General features: G+C 38.1%; 2 long non-coding RNA genes across 4 annotated transcripts in view; one reads left to right on the plus strand and one right to left on the minus strand.

Annotated features, from left to right (window-relative positions):
• Positions 1-10,527, plus strand: part of LOC127384944 (uncharacterized) — a 33,639-nt gene extending 23,112 nt beyond the window's left edge. Inside the window, exons 2-4 of the long non-coding RNA XR_007889537.1 lie at positions 965-1,016; positions 1,171-1,260; positions 10,383-10,527. This is a non-coding gene — a long non-coding RNA (uncharacterized LOC127384944). The remainder of the gene's footprint in view (positions 1-964; positions 1,017-1,170; positions 1,261-10,382) is intronic.
• The window catches only part of LOC127384945 (uncharacterized), a 63,723-nt gene that overhangs the window by 14,077 nt on the left and 24,748 nt on the right, over positions 1-24,898 (minus strand). Inside the window, exon 3 of one of the 3 annotated variants that reach the window (XR_007889538.1) lies at positions 561-988. The exons of the other annotated variants lie outside the window; for them this stretch is intronic. This is a non-coding gene — a long non-coding RNA (uncharacterized LOC127384945). Of the gene's footprint in view, positions 1-560; positions 989-24,898 lie in introns of those variants that run through there. 3 annotated transcript variants of the gene reach the window in all.

Consider the following 24,898-nt stretch of genomic DNA (forward strand, 5'->3'; position numbering starts at 1 on the left):
ATTCAAAATGAGATGTTACAGTCCACAGATACTACTGAAATAACACTTATATAGCTTTTAGAAAATAGTCAACTCCAGGTGTTGACCCATAAATATTTATACACATCAGTCATCATGGAAGCAAAACACAATTTGGACCTGAGCCTGTTCCCCATAAAATGGATAAAAACCACCTAGTACTAGAAATTATCCTTTGAAATACACCTGATAAAATAATAATAATTAAATAACAATATCAGTAATAATTATAATAATGAATAATTCTCCCCCATCCCTATGTGTCTCTCCAAAAAATGGAATGGGGAAGAGGGATCAGAAAATGAAAACATGACAAGAGTGGGGTTTTCTTACTTACTGAGGGGGCATGCATTTTTCCTAAATTTGGAATAAATTCTTGAGACTTGTAAACAAACTCTTTTTGCACACAAATTTTTCAATTGTTTCACAATGTTTAAACTTGTGAATATTCTTTGCATGCTAAATTCTATTAAAGTTATTTTTATGACGCCTGTGGAAGTAAAGGCATACAAAAATGCATTTTTAAGTCAGTGAATTTTTTTTTTTTTTTATATAACTAGAATGCAGACAAATGAACTTTTCTCACTTAAAAAAACACTCATTCAAACCCAGACAATTTCAATACCAAAATACAATTTTTAACTGAATTTTGAAAAAAAATAATCTGTAATTGAAACGAGATAAATATCTGGTAAAGTAGGAGCTGTAGACCAGATTCTGATTTATTTACACCCTTGCAGATATGACGATCTTTTCATAAAGTAGCATTGTCAGAGATCTATCTCGTGGCACTGAGATCAGTATTGTGCACATGAATGTCTGACAGCATAGAGGTGAGGTGTGAGAATTTTTATCCATTGAGAAAGCCAAGCAGTTTGACAGATCAGAAAAAATAGGACCAAATCCAGACTCTACATGGAACTTTATATTTTCACTCTTTCCTCAGGTCTACATTTTCCTCCTGAAAACTCTGTGAACCAAGACAACAGTAAAAAAGGGTAAGAGAAAATGCTTGTGGCAATAAAAGTGCATGAAATGACAAAAATAAATCAGGTACATTTTATATCAACTTAGAATGTAAATAAAAGCTTGTTTAGCAACAGTTGTTTAGAAAGACTCAAATCTGTTTCTTTTTTTTATTTTTCATTGCAGCAAACATGGATGACAAGGGCAGTTGTGCAGAACTGGTGACTGTGTGCTACTCCTTTCCCCAGCAGTCCATCACTTGCTTGGCATTGGCAGGTAAGATATTAAAGACCTCACGAACAGCTCTGTCTAGGAAGTCTTCTCTGTCTTCAAAGAACTGTACTGAGTTACCGAAGACAGTTTTCAGGTGCAGTAGCCAGCAAAATTAGAAAGGAGTAATTTCTCATCTGTTTATTTCAATATGACAGTTCTCTAGCAATGGAGAAGGAAAGTTGATTTCATAAGGTGATAATGCTGTTACTTAGAGGGCCAGAGCTATGTGCTAAGAACTTTGTATGTGTTTGGTTGTCTTTCAACTTTCTAACATGTGTGAGCTTCCAAAAGTAACTACAGTTTCAGAAGCAATGATATTTGAGTAAAACCCATAAATGCAGCAGAATTCTTGCAAATGTGGCAAAAGTGATGCTTCAGTTCTCTGTGACTTGTCTTGAGCACTTGTTATATGAGACTTTTTGAATTGCCATTATGTATTTGTGATAAAGACTTTGAATCCCAGAAGACAAAACATTAAGGATGTTATTTCATTGTTCTTCCATTTAAAACATTTCATGCTTAATTAAGTAACAAACAATATCTAAATACATTTTAAGCTGGGTATAGTCAGAGTAAAAAACTAATACTCTGATGGAAAAAGAATTAGCTTGGTAGTATTTTTGTAGTGTGCAGTAGAGCCAAGAAATAATTGTTCAAGTTCTGCCTTAAAGGAAAGACAAGAGGACATAAAAATTCTTTCCTATGAATAATCAGATAAGAATATTAAGAAGACTACCCACATGGTCATCATATAGGCTATTTTGCATTTTCTCTCATTTATTTTTGTTAGCTATATATTTAATAAAATAGCACATCTCTTTGAGGAGCATAGTGCTGCATAGGTAGAGGGCATTGTGCAGGTGAAACATAGCATTGTCATTACTTTATTCAGTGCAACTGAGTAAGGAATGGCAACTAGTTTTCTTGATGCAGTCTCAAGAATGATAATCAGGTGCAGGCAAGTTGGGACTGATTAGACATCTAAGAAGGAATTGGATAAGAGCAAGTGGCATAGTCATGTTAGACGGCTGTTTGCAACCTAAAATCATGACAGAACTTCATCTGTCTTTGTATATCGCAGCAAAAGCAGGCAGTGTCAAACAGTATGGGGTGGTTTTGCATCACCAAGGAATGTATTTTGTATTTGCTTAGTAACTGTAACTGCCACCAGAAGTCTGCAATATCTAGAGAAGCAGCTTAGTGCATATTAATTTCTTGGAATTGCCCAAAGCAAAGCAGAAAGTATAATTTGTTTTCTATGGACACAAATAATTTAGGCAAATATAATTTAAAACCTATCTATCTGTGCTTGTTCAGAAAAGGGATGAAGACTTAGATGAAACAACAGAACCGTGTTCAGCTCAGTATGTGCAGCAAAGTTCGGAGCTCTGTGCTGCCTAATGATTAGAACTCATACAGAAGTATTCCTTAGAGAGGAAAGACATTTTAATTAATAACTTCTAATTAATTATCAACCAAATATGACATAAAGAAACTGTAAGAGAAGGAAAGAGAATGAAGCATCAGTTGCTCTAGCATTTGTTTTGTTGCCATAAAGGACATAATCTTCAGTTACAGTTTCATGAAGCTGCATCACTGGGGTTCATAGTTTACAGTACACAAGAGGCTTGTGTGGGACCTTGTGAAATTCAGATCTTAAAAAGAAATGGGGTAACTGAATGTGTGTCATGTTCAGATTAGTGATTAAGATATAAAATAGTCCTTCAGAGAGACCAAAATCTAACTGACATGTACCCGCAGTGCATTTCATCCCAAGAGCAGTGCTGGAGACTGTCCTCTAGCTGCAGAGCAGAGATACACCAGTGAAGAAAAAAACTGCCCCTTCCCCAGCAATGTGCTTTAACTCTGATGCAGAAGGGCAACAGGTGGATCAGAAATAAATGTCTTTTTGCAGCAGCAGCAGCTTAACTGCATTTGAGGAAACATCAGTGTAGGCAGGACAGCAGTGTGGGTGTTGCATGACTTAGTTTATATTGGGGAAGTTGGAAAGCACTGCATGTTCTGGAGATGAGAAATCGAGGTAATGGCAAGCTGGGGGAGGAACCTGAATTCCTTCTGACTCCCTTACTGAAGCCGGCAGCATCTAAGATGCCAACAGGGATGATATTCTGTATGACGTGACTGTACCATTCATCACAGGAAGCCGATTTCACATAGTTAAATCCACATCGCTGAAATAACGACGTCCTTAGATCCCGCAGAAAGGAGGGGACTGCTTCGGCCGCGCTGGTGCAGCCGCCCCGGCGCGCACGGCTGGGGCTGGCGCTCCCCCTCCCGGCTGGCAGAGCCGGACCCGCCAACTGGCGTCATGTTCCCCCTGTTCCAAATGTACCCGAGACACCGGAACATTGCTTTCGGTACAGCGTATTCTCTCTTAATGAACAGCACGTTTATTTTCATCTTCTCTCCCAGCCGGTTTTCCTCTGGTCCTGCCTGCTAGCAGCAGGAGGAAGTATGAAGAAAATCAAAGCAGTGCTCTGCAAGGCTGAAATGCAGTATCTCCCCCTTATGTCCTGAATTAACACCCTGAAGAGCTTATTAACTACCTGGTCACGTTCAGGTGGACGCTTCAGCCCGAGAGATCAGCACTACTTTCCTTATCCTCATCATCTTCTACCTACTCCTACTTGAGGAGTGGATATCTGCAAAGGATTTTGATGGCATTGATCTGTTTTGATCACACGTGTTAATCTGTTCTTCCAGCACCTTAGCACGCGTGCAGCCTCCAGAAGAGATTTCAGACTGTTACCTTGTTCAGTCGTGGAAGCGTATCAAAAGTGCAGCAGGTCCAAAAGGTTTGCTATTAGTGTGGTAGGCAAGTTTGTTGTCAAAACTTGAATCTGAAAAAGTGTTTGTTTCTTTGCACGTTATTTAAATGTATATTTTATGTTCAACAGGCAATCAGATGCTCTGGGGAGAAAACCAAGCACCTCAAAAACTAGCACACTGGAAATTCATATTAGTTTAGTATGCATTCCTGTCTGTACTTTTGCTGCTCAAGTGGAAACAATGAGATAAATGGATTTAAAGAGGGAAAAGTGACAGATATTTGTCTTATACTAAAGGCCAGACTGAAGAAAGGCACATAAAAGGCAGACCAGGAAACCATGGCAGTCCAGGAGAAGGGCTCGGGAAGGCAGAGGGGGGAGAATAACAGAAAATTGTGGACAATACCCCAAAAGAATATAACATGAAGAAACTAGAGAAGATAAAGGCAAGTCAAAGAAAAACACACACACAAAAGTGTAGCTATTTAAGCTTTACTCTCGGCAACTGTTTAGTTTACTTGATACGTAAACATTATCAATTTTCTTTATTTATCTGACCATTTATCTAGCTTATATCCCAGCATGTTTTGTTATGAAATTTAGATACTATTGGTAAACAAAAGATTATCAATTTAATATATTGCATTTGCTTTATGGATTTAATATTCTCCCTCTCTTTTCACCATCACCTGGATCTAGTACTTTAAATATCCTTGGCTCCAAAATGCAAGACAATTTATTTTTATGTCAGGATACTGAGGGATTTAGATATGAAGTAATACATCCTTGTGCTTTACAGTTAATACCAGTTATCTGTTTTTTCTTTGTATCTCTTCTGCCCATGATCACCTCTGCAGGCCAGTTAGAAAATACAGAAGCAATATAAACACATATTTTAAAAAACAGTGGTAGACAGATAAAGAGGAAGCCACAAAACCACTGCCATGCTCTGAATGTCTCCCCCTAGGCCAGTTCTGTGGCTCTGATTAAACTGATGGAGCTGATTCTAGCTCAGCAGATGAGAGATGCTTTCTGAGTGATACCAGGCGCTCTCATTTTTCCAGCCACCCTGCATTTTTCTACCCACATCATATTAATGTATGTTTGTACACACATTTATTGTACTGAACACAAATGAAAGAAGAAATAGCTTCTGTAGTATTTTAGATAAGTCTATAGGAGCAAGAAAATGAAGTGGGTTTGGAAGAATGTTGTACTGTGCTACTATTTCATCGTTATCAGAATATTTTTATTCCTTTTATTCCTTAGTTGTCTTTTGAAACAGTGTTATTGGTGAAAAATCAAGGATGATTAAGAGAACAGATGAGAGCACACATTTTTCCAGAATAAAGTAATCCACAATTCTTTCATAGAGTTTATTACCACATGTGTATATTTAATTTTTAATGCAAAGGCACTCAGATATGCTTCCCTTCAGCTGTATAATTACATCAGTTCTCTAGTTAAATTTATTGCTTTTATTAAAGACAATGTACTAAAGTAATAGGTGATGTCTTTGTTATATAAGTGGCTAGAATAATGGCTGGTCTTCAGACCTGGTGGCAGTATCATTTCTTTCCCTACTTATCCCAAACTCATTTAAATTTTTATTTTTGTGACACAAGTGACAACCTATGACAATTGCATTATAGTAATTTAAACTACAGCCTGTTTAAACTCATTTAATTTAGATGCATCTAAGGAAGACAATTTTGAGTCACAAATTTTGTTTTCTATTATTGGAAGTAATGTATGTAGATGAAAAACTAAATTATAAAAGTTTGTTTCCTATTACTTTTATGGCCATTAAATGCTCTCTGTTAGATTGGTATTACTTGAACTGTGCTCAGAATTTACAAAATTGCCACTTAGTACACGATTAGCACTCACATTTGCTCAAGTCATCATAATCTTATAAACCTGCTTTTAGGTTTGTATTTATCTGGCAATGAAAAAATAAGAGAACACATATTAGGAGAAAGGCTGCATTTGCAATGAGAACCAGCTAATGTTTTTATCAGTTTTATTTTCTGCTCCAGAATTTTGGCCAGAAGACAGATCTAGAGACTTGGGATAACCTCACAACTTGGAAGCTTTTGAAATGCTCAGGAACCAAGGTATACTTTCATTTCAGAGACTAGTTTCTGAACAGGCATCTCGTTCCAAACTGAGGTTTGGAGAAGGATGTAGGAAACAAAAGAACCAGTTAAAAATCGTATTATTTTTATGTTTAAATATTACAAAATGGTTAAGGGGTTTACTACAAGAAGGGGAGGTAATTTGACCTTTTTGGCTTCCATTATATTGCATGCACTTGGATTTGACATAGAACTTCAAAAGTACACAAGATGTCTCCAAGGAGATTTCAGAGTCCAACATTTTCCTCAGTACAGACACTGGCTGCCTGTTAATGGACAAAATTATTTTTTCAGCTGAGAAATTCTGCATACCAAAAATGTCATAGCAGAGCAGATCTGGTGGGTTTGGGTTTCAAAGAATGGATAAAAGTATTTAGTTTCCCTATCCACCAGGTTGGTTGATTTCTCAGTTTTTGACGAATGTCATTCTGATGTCTTTGTGTCTCCTTCCATGTGAGCAACTGGAACACTGATTCAGGGATAGGGCAAAGACATTTCTGTTTATCTCAGTATCAGAAACCAGCTCTTGTGGTAGTTACTGCTGGTTAGTTACTGGTCTTGCTCAGGACATTTGAAGACTGCAGCAGAGCCATGAAGAGAGCCAGGGCTTCAGCCAGAAGCCTTCTGCTGTGCTTAGGGAGGACCAAGTGTGCTGATACTTCATTTTGCATTACTGTTAAGATAAAACAAGCAGGCAGCTTTGTTTTAAATACAAGGCACTCTCTGTTGTCTACCCTGGTTGCCTCTCTGAATTCTTCCTGATGCTTGACCCTCTTATTTGGATCCATTCACCCTCTCACACTGAATTGCCAAGATTTCTTCTGTGGTATGGTGCATGGAATTATAAAAACTGGACTTCAGAGCACTGTTGGAGGTTTATGAGTCTAAAGTACATAAAATAACTAAACGGGTTTGGTTTGGTTTTAGAAAATTGTTTTAATTTTTAATCTAATACCATGAGTTTCTGGGTTTAAGTCATAGTTTTCTTAATGTCTAAGAGGGAAAATACTGAACTGATTTGTGTAATATTTATGAAATACTTATGTCTGTGAGTATACTCTGCATGAGGTACATAGCTAGACATGTGGCCAATGAGCCACTTACAAGTATTGCATATATTTTATGTTAATTATGTGCACAGGTATTAATTCCATCAGGGACAAACCAACCTGTTTCCTCAAACAGCATATGCTCAAGTGTTACTCATAATATTAGGCTAGATATCATGTCAGAAGATTGACTGTTCTACTTTTTTTATATTAAATTAAACAAATCATTCTCAAGTATATATGGAAATATCCAAAAGCCAAAATGAGCATGGACGAGGACTGACTCTTAATTGCAAGGAACTTCTTCAATCTTATACAAAGCTAAAGCAAGGACACACCTCCACAGGGGTCATCTAGGAGAGCTCATTAAAAGAGTGAGTGAAAAGGAAGGTATTTCAACTTAATAGTCTAATAGCATTGCGAAGGACACTATAGTAAATCAGAAGTTCCCATCTTCTGATTCTGTTGAATAAAGAACAGTAATTGAGAAGGCTTGTAATACATTGAAGCTCCCTTACTGAGGGTGACCACAACTGATACGTAACATGCAGTTTTAGGAAAGAGCTGATTATAAAATATTAGAATAGCCTAGAATAACTAGGTGGCTTAATATGATTTGCAGGTGTAAAGGGACAGAAGAACCATGGTTTCTTCATTCACATACTGTGTCATCTTCATGTATAAATACAGCCTTACCACATTATGCATCTTTTCATCATCACCACTCATACCACTGGTACCTATTATGCTCTGTATGGTTTTTATCCTCTCTAATCCTTTTATTCTGTGACTTTGCAAATGTATTCCACAATGCTTTTAAGATTAATCCCTTCATTAAAGGGCACAGTTAAATAATGAAATTCTGTCTCACTTATACTGAAGTGGCATGTACAATCTTCAGCCATTAAAGTACATCCTAAAAGCATGTTTCACTTGAAGTAACAAACAAACTAATATTTTCAAAAGAATGACTTACAACTGCTGATTCATGACTTATCAGGTAACTATGGATATCATATAATATATTATTCTTTGGCTGGAATATACTTCACTTAATCTCTATTATTGTCATGTGACAGTAGAAACACCTTTCTTGGTGTTAAACAAAAAAGGCTTAATTTTACCAGTACACCAGGGTAACAACACACAATTGGTTTAAGAGGAAATGGTATGTGCTGAATCAAATTAAATTTCCTACAGCACAAATCACTCAAAATCCTATTTTATGCCTTATCTTCCTATAGATAAGCAGGTCATAGGCTCACACAAGTGCCATCCTGTTTTTTGATTTAGCAATTTGTTCTGATAGTTGCCTTCATTTGTAAAAGCTGTCCCACATCTGCCATAGCAGTTATCCTACTGGCTGAGCAATAGTAGACTAAGCAGTCTTGCTGGCTGCCAGAATTCAGCAAGGCACAGGTGGAAGTTACAGTCAGAAGATGTCTGAGCAGCAGAATACCTTGCTTGTAGTAATTTTTACCAAAGTGTTTCACTGGTGGGGCTATTTTATCCACTCAATCTCTTCAGTTTTGGCTTAAAATAGAACCTTGGTGATGAGTTTTTATAGCTAATGGTCCATCAGATAACAGTAGGACTTCCCTTAACTTGCAGCCATGGGGGAAAAAATGATGCATTAAGATCAAAATATGAACTCTGTCCTTTTTTTTAGATAAAAAGCTGCGTCTGATAGGGTGGTACAAAAGTACTGAGTGTAATGCTATCTGTCCTCTGAGTAAAACCCTGAGGCTCAAACTGACCGAGCCATAACAAATGTTTCACTAACTGCCAGAAAACCTGTAGAAAGTGTGACCTCGTTGGGGAACTGAGGCCATGTAGTTTTGAATAAAGTCAGCAATATCACCTGCAGGCCTTGGGAAAGGTTAAAGAGAATCCTGTAACGGACCAACCCTGTGCAGGCTATGTAGAGTAACAGGAAATTTCAGGCCAACTTGAGAAGGAAAAAGAGACAGTGGAAAGGGTTTTATTGACTCTGAGACCTTGATTGGAGAGGAGGGGATCAAGAGAGCATTTTAAGCTGTGAAGGGTAAAGCTGGTGAATGGCCCAAGGAGTATGGTCTCTGCCCAAAAGTTCTTGGCCTCAATATGGCTTTGTGAGCCAGTAGGATGAACTGTTATCCATAGATACCCCTCTCTCTTTCTTTCTCGTTCTATGCCTGGAAGAAAGAACACTGTTTTGCTTGCCCTATATGATCTTTTTGCTTTTGGCAATCTCTGCTATAAAGGAAAAGAAATAATTGAAAAGAGGTGTCCTTTCCGTAGAAGAGGCAGCAACAGTCCTCTAATCTTTGAGATCTTATGTTAACTGGAAACAGGAATTTGATGGTCTTTCTCTTAGAGTTGAAGAAAATGTGCTGAACTGCAAAGATTAACTCTTGATACTAGTGTTTCTTCTGAAATATATTTTCTGAAAGAATTCCTGTTTCAACATGTTCAACTTTCTCACTTCCTAATTACTGCTCCTAATAAGGTTACGTTGTAGGTTGGTTTGTTACTTGAAAAGTTATAGAATTAGGATTTCTTAGAGGCTGTCAGAGGCTGTAAAGTATACTAAAGTTTCTATACTGAAAAGTATAGAAACAGTTCCAGCAGGGATATGTTTGACCAGAACAGTGCTGAAGTCTGTTCTTAAGGGCTAGCCCTTCTGATATCCCAGGGTAATGAGATTCTGTAAAAGCATAAGCCTTCTAGCAATTTACTTTAATATCTATATACATGTGTGAATATATATGTAAATATATGCATAATTTTCATCTTTTCTTAATCTTTCTGCATCTTTAGAATGGAATGTAAAGGGAAGGAGGGGAAGGGGAATGGGACAATCCCAGAGTAATCCATGTTTTACAGAGAAAGAGGGTAGCAACAAAAGAACTAGTTTAAATGGAGAGTAGCAAAACTGTATTTATCAAAGTACATTGTACTGACAATTTTTAGAAGATTGTGTGACCTTTTAAAGAATTGGTCTTCATTATTGAAAAGCCAGGGGGGTGTATACAGGTGACATCAAGTGAATCATCAGGACAGCCTGCAGCAGATGAAGCAGCAGTCAGTGCAGTGTGTTTTTTCCTTTTTGACAGTGTCAACACTAAACTTTGCATTGTTTGTTATCTCTCCTGTGTCTTTACCTTCAGAGATGGTAGGTGCCACTTCTAATTCCTGTAAACTGGCACAGCTGAGAAACCAGAACTTCTGTCAACCCATAGGGTATGTATACATATGTATATGTAGAAAGTGCCAGGTTCTGTGGAAATGAATGTGGAAATGTTAAGGATCCTCTAAAACCCAACTTAAAGATGTCTTACATCTTTCATGTCTGTCTTTATGCTTTTTAAAGATGAAACAGTGTATAATTTGCCAGTTTTGTTTCCTTAGAGCATTTGCATTTTAGATATTAAATGTAAAGCTCTTTTTATGCAGCCATTGCTCTATGTGCTCATATCTTATTTTGAACACGATCTCTGGATTCTCCCTTCCTGACAGCAGTACAAAATGCAGCTCTAAACTTATGCTGCTAATACAGAAAACTTGAGACATAAATGACTGTTAGGGCTGGTGCAAAATCATTGGCATGACAAGCATGCAGTTGTGACTGCAGAGCATAAATATTGCAAAAATTGTAGTGTTAAAGAATGTGCATGAGGTTGCAAATAAAACAAGTAATTTTCTTAAAAACAGCTGCCTGGGCAGAGGTTGCACAAATAGCTCCATAGCACAGACAAGACAGGACATGAGTAGGAGTGTTCAAATGTTAAAAACGTGCAGCCATTTTACTATAAATTGTAAATGCCTTAAAGAACAAGTTCAGCGAAGAGACTCTTTGTGCAGACATGAAGTAAGAAATGCTCAAACATGAGGAAGTGTTTGAACATTTTTTATTGAATGGGACCTGTCTGAAAAAAACCAACAAAAACAAAACAAAGACTAAAAATACCTGTATGAGTACTGAAACTTTTGTTTGGATGTATTAAAATAATTTCTATCCTAGATGTTTAACCTGCCCTTAGGTTTTTTGTAGTACTGAAACATGTGTCCCTTACTATTGAGATACCCTGATTGCAAGTAAGCAGTTGAATGATACTGCTACCACCAGTTTCACATCCTGTCCTGGTGCAGTCACTAAATGTTAACTGCCAGCTCTAATCCAACTCGGACTCCAAAAATAGGAAGCAACTGTTTGTGTACTAATTTTAAAAAAAATAAGAAATGGGATGGATGGACTTAAAGGAGAAAAGATAGATTTGGGTTCTTTATTGTATGTTTATTCATGGTTCTAATTTATTTTTAAGTTGATCCAAAGGATTACTATTTTAGATCATGTCATGCAATAAACCTTTTTAAAATTGTTGCTCAAGAGTGAAAGATTTTAATATCCTTAAGCTGTGATATATGTTAAACTCCTCAAACAAAAAGCAAAAGCAAATTTAAAAATCCATATAGAAACTAGGTACATTACAGGCCAGGCCAGCTGTGGCTTAGGGGAACAGAGGCTCCTGTGGTGGGACTCCCGCAGAGCCCTGCTCAGCCCAGGGAGCCTGGGGGGAAGCTGGGCCCACCAAAGAGGCTGTGGCTGAAGATGTGCTTGGAGAGGTGAGCGATACAGGTAACATCTCCAAGCACATGAGGAATACACAGGAAAGAGACTTGAGGCTGACCTTTGTGCCAGGCCAGGGAGTGAGAATGTAACAAGTGTTCCTGGTTTTGCTAGCTGTGTGACATCCTCCAGTGAGGGGCTGTTTGCAGCTGCAACGGGATTTGATGAGGTAATGCTTCAGAAGCAATTCAGTGCTGGCATTTAGGCAGGAAAGACAGGGACAATTGAAAGGCAACATTGCAGAGCAAATTATAAAACCTAAAATGTTGCTGCCACTTGGAGTATTTACATCAGGTGCAACAGTAAGGCTTCTTTTTTTGTTGTTTTCATTTGATATTTTGATAGAAGAAGAAGAGAGATTCTGTATTGTCAAAATCAGATCAGTTACACTTATTTGCACCATAAGCCCATGAAACGCTAGTGAAAAAAGGAGTTTTGAACCAGATTATGAGAAAGGTTAGAAGCGCCACGTTAGTGTTTAACAGGCATAATGTGTATGAATTAAAATACATAGCTGGCGTATTTCCTTTGTCATAATTATAAACATTCTTTTCTGTGTCTGGAAATGTTCTGCAGACATTTGAGAACCATTTCTGGTGGCCAGATTTTTAGTGCCTGCCAACCTGCTACAAAACTAAGGTAAGCACTAGGCTTCAGTCTTATCATGGTGGTGCTGTAGCTGCTGAGATGCCAACTACATTTCTTCAGACTAGAGCCTCCCCAGTGTTTCTTTAAAGTCAGTGAATTTACGAGTGGCATAACATAGGTGATAAAATCAGAGTATACTCCATTTTTATTTGAACACTAGCCTACTTTTGCAAAGTGTCTTTCAAAAATTTAAAGCAAGATTAGAAACTCTGCAGTTTTCATTGAAAATACTATCATTGAAAATAAAATAATTTTAAATCTAAATTAAATGTGAGAGTAATATAAGGAAGGAATATAAGTTTAAGATCTTATCTACACCTAAATCTAACAAACATGTTAAAAATAAAATCAGACTTGTTCTTTAAGCCAGATTTTGTAAGGTGGAAGGTACTGTATTTAGACTCTCCATAATCAGATACACAAGGGCAACCTTTAAAGCACTGGCTTCCTTGAGGTCACAGGGAATGACTTGGGGTCAATGTTCTCTGATAAAGAGCATGAGAAGACCTGACTTTTTTGGGTAATTAAGTTGCTCTGGCTTCATATAGTGCCAAGATTTTTATTCCTGTTAGACTGTTTCAAGGAAAAGCAGGTTATCTGACACTTTTCAAACCCTTGATTTAAGGTCAGATTATTACTGAAACTGATTTAGTAATTTAGGATGTCCTACTTTTGCTACCAGAGCTCAATCATTGCCATTTTGAAGTATGTGGAAATACCCAGCTAGAAGACACTGCAGAAGTTCTATAATGACTAGTTGTGGTAGACAGCCTTTCCAAGTTCTGATAATATTTTTATTATTCGGCTCTGATAGTTTTTGAGCACAGGGCTATAAATGAGTGAAATTATGAAAACTGACATTTTGATTACATGGGAAAAAATTGTGTGAAACTGAAAAGAAGCATCAGTTATTTCCCTTCTCTACTATAGATACGGGCATCTCTGTGGAATGTCTTTCACAGCAGCCCATAATTAGATAACCATTTTATGTAATACTTGATAAAATTACAGCTGGGAGTGTGGAAAAAACACTTCAAATTCCAGATGTGGCTTGAAGAATATGAACTGAGCTGAATATATTGCAAAAGGAAAAATCTTTTCCATTTGTATTTCAGATTTTGGATTTACTGCTAAATTCAGCATCATACAGATTGACTGTTACAGAGGCAAGATTTGGAGTTTTTACAGTCCCTGGAAGTATCTTCCTGGCTTTCATTAGACTTTTCATCAGTCCTAAATAGAGAATTTGATGGGCTTAAGCAACAGCTTGCAATAACTTAAACAGACATTCTTTCTAGTATTATTAAATACTTTGAAAGCCTGATTATGATATACAGTTGGTCTTTATTATGCCATGAAGCAGGCATATCAGTTAATTAGCTATCAGTTGCAATTCCCTTATTTGTACAATGTAAGTGTTGACCACAAAAAAAAAAGGGGGGGGGGGGGATTATTTTTTAGTTATTTAAATGTACCTAAAATTAAGTGGCATAGGGGACAAATTTGAGATCATTCTACTAATTGCTTAGCAGGCTAATGAAAGGTTGAACTCCAATATTATTTCTGCTTAAAACTTCTACAAAGCAACAAAATATATGAAGTATGTAAACAAGTGTTCTCTCTGCTCTAGTTTTCTTTGTCATTTTCAGTGCATTCAGAAAATGTGACCTTTTTTGTTGTGGTTTTTTCTTTGTTTTTTAATTCAGTGTCTCTACTTATGTAGATGACATCCTGATGACATATCTAGTGTAATAATGCTGAATGGTAATACAGCATTATTACATATCTAATGTAATAATGCCACATAACACATGGCACCCATTCAGTGTGTCTAAAGTAATTAATATTTCTGGCCTCCTGTTTTACAGAAGATAGATTGCTGTGCATCTTATTTCTGAGAGTTTATAATTCTGGACTTGCATTGGTGTCACTCAGGAAAAACAGCTCATTTGTGAGTATCTACCTCTTTCTGTGGTCAGGAAGGTAAACGTGTATTTGATAGATCCACACTGTATGTTTTTTGTCTGCTGATGACAAAACCCTTAGCTCAGTACATTGGACTTCAGTGCAGTTCTTTTTGAACACTCCATGGGCAACTCTGATCTCAGATGCAACTGGGTATTAGCTATAGCTAACAAGGGAAACAGCATAGAGGGATATCAGGAGACAGGGTTATAAGAGCTGAATTTTGCTGTCAAGGGGGAACTTTTATGACTTAGCAGAAATACCTGCATAATTATCACTTAAAGCCCTTGTTAAGTTCATCACCTTAGACTCAAAGAATAAAGGCTCCTAACCATGTTGGACACCTGCCCCATTTCTAAAGTCCTCTTATTTTAAGGCGACATCACAAACCCTTAACTATGAGCAAGGGGAAATGCATCTGGGAGTACTTATATGCCAAGGCTCTTTCAGTGTAATGTGATGAAACCTTAGTTTACCACTTTGGGTTTCCAAATAGAAAGTACAGACGGAAAGTTTGTGAGCATTGCTGATCTGAAGGTTTATAAAATCTTCTGATTTCATGTGCTTATGTGGTGAAAGGCTAGATGAACACGACAGTGCCGTACAACATGTGAGTGGAATAGGCCACAAGTACTGCTCTATGGATCTTTCAATTCTGGGTTAACATATTTAAATCTGCTCTGGTCTGGTGGTGAATTAAATGTGTTCCTTATGAAGCTGTTTCAGAAATTTTTTTAAGAAGAATGATTGATGCTTTTATTTAAGGAAAATATGATGCTTTATAATATATTTCCCATTTCTGTATTTTACACCAAAGCTAGAAGCATCTATAAACTTGTCAGTTTCTTTTCCCATAATATCAAGAAATAGGAAATGAAAGGCCCCAAATAAGGGAAAACCTGTGGACTTAACTCTTTTGAATATAAGCTGCTGCTAATAAGGAGGCAATTCACTAGCTATCAGGGAATACTCAACTAAGATCCTTACCAAGCATGCTCAAAATGACCTAAAGATGACAAATTTCTATTCATTGTAAAGGCAATGAAAAATGCTTATGTTAAAATTATAGGAGTTAATATGAAATGTTAAAGCTGTCTGGATCCATTGGAAGCATCCTTCTGACTCATGTTATCATCTGCAGAAATCTGGTGTTTCTGGAGGCTTAGAGGAAAAAAATATAACTAACTTCATTGAAGGTCTGAAAATTTCCCACTACGAGGTTAAGAAAAAAAAAATAATGCAAATGTGTGTGTCATAAGAGATTAAGTGCTCATAAAATGAAGCTGCTTGCAAGAAAATACTATTTATACATTAAACCAGTTTTAAAAAGTCTGTATAGAAGAGAGGGTAATGAAGGTTGTGAAAGGTCACATAATTAATCTCTCTGCCTGAAGAAGAAGCTGTTGCCTTTAGAGCACACCTTAAGGCACTATGCTTTACATCTTCAATGAAACCAGTGAGGCAGAAAAATATAAACCTCTGATTTTTACTCCTCCATGCCAGCAGGCAGCAGAAGAGGACAACACGGAAGATAAGGAAGCCACACTCTCAGGTCACAGACAAGTAGCCTTGTGCATTGCACAATGACAGAAGAGGAGGTAGGTTTGCCCCTTTTGCCTAGGAGATCATTAGTCCTCCCCAAACGAGTCTTCTGTAATTATATACTCTTATCTCAGTTCTTGCACAACTTATTATTATTGTCTCTAAATATTATCAGGGTCTTCTCCAGTTCTTTTCTAATATACTTTGCTACCAGGTATCTAGAGTTTCTCTATGGCTTTCAATTGGTACTGGCTGTGGTTTCCCTGTAAGCAGCCTGGAGAGGATGGCAGAAATGTCTCTCAAATATGTCATACATGCACATAATTCTTATCTTGCCATTGTCCTCTCAGGACAGGTATTTGGATAATATCTTTTTCTCTTGCTTTCCACATTTTCCTTTTTAGAAATGTCACTGGCAAGAGTACCTAATGCCATTCTATGCAAATGTAAGGAGACAGGAAATAAATTTTTGCACTTTTCTTCCTTGCAGGATTCCTGAGGGCAGCAGAGGCAGTGAAAAGGATACTGAAGAAAGACAGCCAGACCAAGATAAACCAGCAGATGTTTTCCAGCTGGAGGAGCCTCCCAGCTTAGTAATAGAAACTAAAGTCAAGATAGCTTCTAATCAGGTCAGTATCAAGTCACCATAATTACTTTACCTTATAGTAATATTAATTCATCACCATGGCACTACTATAAGTAGAATATAATCACTTCACATTTTCCAATAAATTCAGTACATTCTGAAACTAAGTAAAGTAGGAAAATTAGCGATTCCACATAGTAACACTGAGCAATTACTATTTACCACAGAAACCTCCCCTTAATGAATTGGCTTTGCAAATGAGGGAGGAATTTGTTTTGTAGTAGAATTTTATGTAGAGATAGCTCATTAATTCGTTAAATCAGTTTTTGGTTACAAGTATTTGCTTAAGTTTATGCAACATAAACTGCATACAACTACAGCTCAAATTCTTTCTTATGAATAATGTATTTGAACAAATATAAACCTTTAATGTATTTGCAGTTGATTTGTAGTCAGCTCATAATTTTTATGTCTGAGCTCATTTTTTCAACTTGTTTACTCGTTTAGGTTAGAAGTGGAATTTTAAATATCTCCAAGTATTTACTATTTTCTATAGTATTTTCAGGGTTTATGATTTATTGCTTTACGTGTTTCTTTCCTCTCCTGGCAAGTCTCTGAGAATCCACCTGCCTAACAGCCTCCTGAAAAATTTACTGTGTTTTGAGTTTACTGTGCAGGTAATGGAAAGAGAAGTGTAAACTGGTATTTCTCTGCTTTTTGTGCAAGTTCTTTCATGCAATGGTTGTCCTATCATCACATAAAGTCTTTCGCGTTCCTCCTATATGACAACGCATAAGTCCAAACATTCATAACTAAATAATAGTATATTCAATACTAAATAAATAATAGTATGCATAGGTCGGCATAATTCACATTAAAGTAGTAGAATAAACCATAAGAAATATCCCTGGAGGAAATAATTTTATTGCAATGTCATGTTTTCTGAAACAGGGAGCTTTCTTTCAGATCAGGTTCTGAGAAACTACTGGAAATGCTGCTGTTTCTGGATGCAGATGTCCTGGTTCAGCCCTGCTCCACCCTCACACTGGCCCTTTTCAGCTGAGATGGACTCTGGTACTTTTCTTGTTTCTTCTAACTGATCATGTCAAATTGTGGTAATTTAAGTTTCTGCTCACCACTCAACCCCTTGCTCGTTATTCGGTCACCCAGAGTCTTCATTCACATGTCTGTTGAGACAGACAGCTCAGGGGTAGCAAGCCCACAACATTGAAATGGTGGTTTTCTGTTTCCTTGCTTTTCCCAGCCAGCAGGATTTCAAGGCAGTGCAGGTCTGCAGGCTGAGATGGGAACACCAGCTCTGCAGCCAAAGGAATGCTCATCCTCTTCATGAAGAAGAATTGACATCCTTGCAGCCCCTGTTGTACTGTGAGAGCCCTGTGGCTGTGACCAAGTGAGGATCATACTGTGGGAGACTTCAGACATTTCCAGGAGGTGTTGAGGCAAACTGTGCTTGGGCCTCTCGGAGGTGGGAGTATAAGGGAGAAGGGGAAGAGCAGGCTTTGGCTGGGTATTGAGGCTTCATATATTGTGCTCTTACCCTGGTGTGTTGTACAAATGGTGCTGAAAAGGAGGCATTTTTACTTATCTGTTTCTGTCCATTTCAATCAATGAGTGCCAGGCATATGCTGTACAGGGAAAGGAGCAGCAATTAACATAGCATGTGCTTTGTCCCAAAGTGATATTAACTTGCAGTAACGCCACTTTATCAGAAAGAGCAATCAAGTCATAACAGGCAATCAGGGAGAGCTGAACATGGGAACACTGTCCAAGGCAAAAGGCCACCATTTGAGCTCTGAGCCTTAGGTTTCATTTAGGCTTAGTTGTGGGGCTCTGCAGCTGCAAGTGCAGCACACCCTTCCTGGAGCAGTGCTAGCCCTGATGAGCACCTCTGTCACTCTCCACATAAGATATGAAATCAAAAGCTGTACAGCTCTTCAAAGCTTTCACACTGTCCTCTGAAAAGCTACTTACACAGAAATGTGCTGTGCTATTTTTATCTGTTCTCTGCTTAGTACTGTCATGGCTGTGTTGAATTATATTCTGATGTGATTTTTTCAGTGCAGTTTTCCTCTCCTGGTGGAGAGTTAAGCCAGCCCTTAATATGATGAGCTAAAAAAAAAAAAAAAAGTCTGTAAGCATGCTGCCTATAAATATGTCTTGTAATTAGTACATCTGGATCTGTATTCCAGAGGCAGAATTTCAGTTAATGTCTTTGGTTGGTGGGAATCCCCTCTCAATGCAAGTGAGGGGGGAAAGCCAAATGGTGGGGGCTCTGCAGCTCTATTCCCCAGTCCCTTTGGTGTCTGAGAAAAATGACTCAAGGGTTGGTTTCCGCAGATCAGTGGCCATCGTCCTCTGCGAGGAGACTTAGTTGCCAGGACAACTGTTGCCAAGATAGACTGGTTTTCCTTGGGAACAATTTTAGCCTGTTATTTCTGTACAGAGAACCATCTCTTGTGTCTGTTGTTAGACCCATGCAAGAAGCTATTGGTGTTTTGGCTCCATGTGGAAATTAGGAAGCAGTAGGAAGAGAAAATAAGTCTAATTACCAAAAGGGAGTTTGCAGTCCTACATGGATCTGCACAGAGCTTCTGGTGTCTCAGATTGTACATGCACTCTGCAGAGATGGGCTTCAAAACCCAGTCTTGGAAGTTTCTTCAAGACTTGAGATCAAAATGATTATCAAGTTTACAGTTCTCTTTAAAAACTGGGAATAGGATATAGTCCTTGGAGATAGTCTGTATTGTAGTACATAGCTATAAAAGTTCTTTATAATTGAATACAGTGCTGTGATCAATACCATACATGTCATGGAAGCAACAGATTCCACCACATTACCCAAAACTGGGAAATGCTGGTGGTTTTTGGAACAAGTGACATGCCTTTAAAGGACCATTTTATTCCCTTTGAATTGTGTGTGACTTTTATATCACCTGAAAGATTGTTTTAGCTACAGTTTGTTAATGGTATACTGTTAATGGTATACATGCAACAGTCAAGAACCCCTCTTGTTACAGAGGCTTTTAAAGATTATGATTCACAATTTTCTTGCATTAAATACATTTGACTCAAGTGGAAAATGTTTTTTATTATTGTACAATATTAGATAATATTCAACTGAATGGTTGTAAGCAAGTTAAGTGGATAAACTACCCACCTGAGAAATACAAAGCAAACAAATTTAACGCTGCTCTTGTCCACCAGAGGTCACTTACAGGCCACTTTATTAATTATTGGCTGTGCTTTCACTTGCTTAGTTAGTCTCTCTTTTCTCCCATAGTAAGTACTTCTGGATCAGCTGTGCAAGTGCAGGTCCTGAAGACCCTACTAATGACTTTGAGTCTTTTCTAGAAACATTAACTTATAAGAAACAGGCAAAATCCTGCTGAAATACAAGAAAAATAATGAAAAAAATGTTGGGACTTAATTGAGCCATAATCTCAGTAGGTAATCTCGGGAACCACACCACGCTTCACAAGCTTTGCTGTGCATATTGAATTTTCAGTGCAGATAGACTATACCCTGCATTACTACCTATGTGGGATTCTTATCTGGATTCTTATCTGCTCGGTCTTCACAAAATGTTTCTCGATGTGCAGTTAGATTGAGAAACAAAATGTGTTTACAGTTGCTGATTCTTCAAATGTGTGTGAATCTCGGCTGTTGATTCCGGATGTCTTTACTTCAAACATTTTTGTTGTAACATTAAGAAAACCCTCAAGAATTCTTTACTTGTCAAATCATTTGTCACATGTGAGCAACTCATCCAGCTTTGGTGAAGGATGCAATTCTGCATCTTCTGTCATGGATAGAGTGAAAAGCTGGAAATCACAGAATCACAGAAGGGACCTCTGGAGATCATTGAGTCCAACCCCCTGCCAGAGCAGGACCATCACAGTATCTAAGGCAGGTCACACAGAAATGTAGCCCTCCATTGGACTCTCTCAAGTAGAGTCCTGTCCCTCTTGAACTGGGGAGCTCAGGACTAGACACAATACTCCAGATGTGGTCTCGCTAGGGCAGGGTAGAGGTGAGGGGAGGAGAACCTCCTTTGACCTGCTGGACACACTCTTCTTAATGCACCCCAGGATACCACTGGCCGCCTTGGCCCCAAGGGCACATTGCAGTCCTATGGATATTTGTTGTCCACCAGGACTCCAAGGTGTTTTGCCACAGTGCTGCTTTTTAGCAGGTCTGCTCCTAATCTATACTAGTGGTTTATGATCCCTTAAGCATCAAGAAGAGCCCTTTTTGACAAAGTCTGAAGAAAAAATACCCTCATCACATTCATATTTTGTTTACAGCAGATCAAAGAAAAACAAAGAAAAAGAGCAAGAAGGTTCCTGTTCCTCCAAGATGAGTGAAGGGCAGAAATTCCCCATTAGTCTATAGACCCTTTTAGTCCATAGTTAGATTATGGGCTCTGAGCTTTGTAAGAATGGCATGTATTTTTGTTTTGCTACTTTTTGATAGCAAGATTTAACCACTTCTTGCACAGAGCAATAGAGCACTGAACAGTTAGGCATCATGCACCCATGTAAGCATCAGCATATTTTTTGTTTGATTCAGTTGAGTAACTATCAAGGTGTAAACTGTGGTTTTATTGTGAAGCACTGTAATGTATCTTTGTATGTGGACATGTCAGAGCAGGAAAAAAACCCAACATGTGAAACCCTAGCTCCCTAATTCTTCTCATATTGGCACAAGATTGTAGCTGCTCTCAAATACAAACATATAAGTATGTCATGATTTTACACTGTGCTTAGTTTTCCAGTTGCAATAAGCAATGCATTATTTGCAAAAGTCAACAAAAAGGTGAGTGAAAAGTGGCCTGGTGGCTGGATAAAAACTTTTCTTGAGCGATGGATGGCCTGTACACGGATACATTACAAATGTACAAGGTAAGTTCCCTTTGATCTCTGTGAAGACAGAAGTTTGACTTTATAGTCTAGCTTTCACAACGTAGGTAAAGCAGAACAGTTGACTAGGGCCAGTAAGAATAGCATCTTCATGTTACCTGCTTTCTAAATCTCATGCTTTTAAAGTTCAGATCTCTTTTAGCTCAGGTGACAAGAAGCTCAGTCAGCAAATTTTCAAAAGCGGAGGAGAAGGTTGGTACGTGTGTTCTTAAAAGTCAGTACCCTGAGTGAGGGATCCTGTGTGAATTGTGAACTTTGAATCTCAAACAGAACTTCCTCTGAGTGAAGCAGGTTGTTTGGGTTTTTTTGGTCTGGTCAGCTTCAGAATTGTCTCACTCTCTTACAGCTTCTGTAAAAGATCATATGCTCGGTCTTGCAAACTCCAAATTACAGACTCAGCATCTCTGCAAAGTCTGTTTTTAATAGGAAACAAGAATGGTTTCTGGCTTGTAAGCTTAGGTCCAGACTACTATGTGGTCCTTTAAACTCTGAGAGAGAGTAAGGGGGTACAAAATTCCACTTTGTTCCTAGTTTGTCAGCTCTCTGGCCCAGGAGAGAAAAATAATATCTGACTCTCATTAATGCCCACTGGAAACTTGCTGAAATCTGCCTGTTTAGGTCTTTATTTTAATACATAGACCTGAACTCAAGAGTATTACACCTGCCAATGCTAATAATTATAGTTCTTTTCCTACTGACCAGTATTATTACTACAGCATTGTTCCTAGTGTGTCCTGTTATATAAATTCCCTCCTCAAAAGCAGTTGATGCTTTTACCTTGCTCTTAATATACAGAGTGGACACAGGACACCCACAGATTTTATCATTAATCAGGGTTGACTCAGGGTACTAGCCCAAAACAGGAAGTAACTGTTCATCTGCACAGTCTCTGTGGCAGGCTGACAAGGGAGAAGAAACAGATGAGGTGCTGTGTATACACGGATGCATGATAGGTTACACAGTCAAGTGATAAATCACTACTAATTCAGAAGAAAAAGATCCTGCACAAGACAGCTTCCAATTTATATCTTTCTAAGAGCTCTAATTAAACTCCCTGTACAAACACCTGTTAAGAATGGTGTTCCATAATGCCTGGTCTAAGTTTTTTCCAAAACAAGGTTATTCCTAGGGTTTTGCTCTTCCGAAGTCTTTAATCCTAATTCTAGTTGTCTCATTGAAAAGTTTGAAATACTTTGTAAACTCCTGTTGCGGGGATAAGAGCACTCTGTAGGTCTGACATCAAAGTGAATCAATGAGCTAACTGTGCATTTCTATCCACTGCTTTAGCCATATATTCTGTTGCAAGTGTCTAGAAGCTGTCATCCTGCTATGCTGTGATGAAAATAATTGGATATAGTTTCGAGTTCTGTTATTCCCATATGATACTGCTGCTGCTGAAGAATACTCGAAACTGATGGCTCCAAAGACAAGTTTGAAACTTCAAAAGCCAACTGTTCACATGTGCTGAGCTGCTTGCTTTTCCAAGGAAATCTGCACCATATACCAAAGTAGACAGACATAAGACCTTTCCCCCAAAGGAATGATATGCAGAAAGAACCATTCAAAAATCTAAATAGTGAATCAGGAAAACCAAGTAATTCTGGAGGAAGGGAAGGCTGTATAGAATAAGGAGATAGAAAATTAATTGCAAATCCAGTGAAGAAAGACATTGAAAATTTGTGGATACTGAGCCACCTGCTTTTATAATTTTTGTCACTTGATGCAGGAATTTATAGCAGCCCTGTAGGTTTGGATATCATATATGAACGTGCTGGGTTTGTCACAGCTTCGTAAAATTTCTGTGGCTAGATTAACTATGTTTCAGTGGGATGGTGTCCTCACCTGGCAAGAAGCTGGGGGGAGATTACTGAGAATCCTATCTGCTTCATATTTCTGCATTTGCAGGCAAGCAGCCTCCAGGGAAGTTCAACAGACGTTCAACAAACCAGACATTTCTGTGGGTTACAAGGGTACAAGATGAGCCCTGGATGCCATGTGTTGACATCAGAGATACCACATTTGGTTCTTGGCCAAAATAGCAAAGGTCAGTGTGGAAATTTCAGCTTTTATTTAAAAAAATAGATCTCTAATTCCAAATCTTTGTTTAATGATGTTGGCTCTACAGTGTTTTTATCAAATCATGGCTGACAAATAGCACTGCTCTGAACTGATGTATTAATTTTATTTTTACTCAGACTATATTTGTTCTAACTCTGGAACAGGAAAGATACAAAGGCAGCCTGACAGCCCACAACATCTCTGCCTGATGCCACTATATCAGAGAACAAAAGCCCCAGAAATGGGACAGAGATTATGAATTGGATGTTGGCTGCTGGAGATGTCTGGCAGACCTACCTCTTGGTAAGGAAATTTTGTGCAAGCAGAATTGCCCATGACTTGTCTTCCTGAACATTATCTTTTATTACTTTTGCAGAGATACCTGCGGCAATATCCCTCACACTCTTCTTGCTGCTTTTGTTTTCATGTCCACGTGCTGGTACCATAGCCAGCTGGACAGTGTTGAGAGTCACAAATTGTATCACCAGCATGATAGGAAGACAAGTAGTAAGCTGTTTACTTAAAAGTTTAAAGATACATTCCTTCACCCCATGTTGTTTTTCCGAATTCTACATCTCAGTTTTAAACATAAATGGATATGTTTGAGTTGGCCAAATTTTTTCCAGGGATAATTCTGAATACGTTGTGGGAAAGGCAGTCACTGCAGTTAAGCAGGCCTCAAATATCCTTTCCTCACCTAGGTGATTCAAAAATTAATCAATTGACTGAATAAAGGGGAAAAACCTTAAGAGTCAAAACTTCCAGTGCCTGCAGTCATTCTGAGTTTTTGGTTGTTCATTTGTACTGTAACACAGCCAATGTCTGTCCAAGGCCAGGCAAAGAGCAAAGGACTCATTACCAGAACGTGACGTGCGGTACCTGTAAATAGGGGTGGTGAGATTGAGGTAGGCAATCATTAGGATTGTGCAAGACAGAGATAAGCCAGTAAGCAACCTCTGCCCAAAATAAAGCACAAAATTACAGCTTTTAGTAGAAATTTAGGGTTGGTTTTGTTGTGTTTTTTTTTTCTCTTGGCTCATTCTCATGGTAAAAATCCAGCTGGTTTCTGTTCCATTTCTTCTCTGCGACATTCTGTTGTCCTGGCTGTCAGGGAAGGCAGTGGTGTGATAAGAGTTCACTGTGTACTGATGCAAGTAAAGGTGTTGGTAAGTAAAGATCTCTTTTGCTGTGATAAGTATTTGACCATACTGAGACCAAGCAACCCTTGCAGCTGCAGACATGCTGGTTAGAAGGGACTTTTGTAGGCTGCCCTATTAGAGTGTGGCAAGCTGATAAAGAGGACTGTGTTAGTAGGAT

Source organism: Apus apus, chromosome 4 (assembly GCF_020740795.1).
Source record: "Apus apus isolate bApuApu2 chromosome 4, bApuApu2.pri.cur, whole genome shotgun sequence".
In the NCBI taxonomy this organism is placed as follows: domain Eukaryota; kingdom Metazoa; phylum Chordata; class Aves; order Apodiformes; family Apodidae; genus Apus; species Apus apus.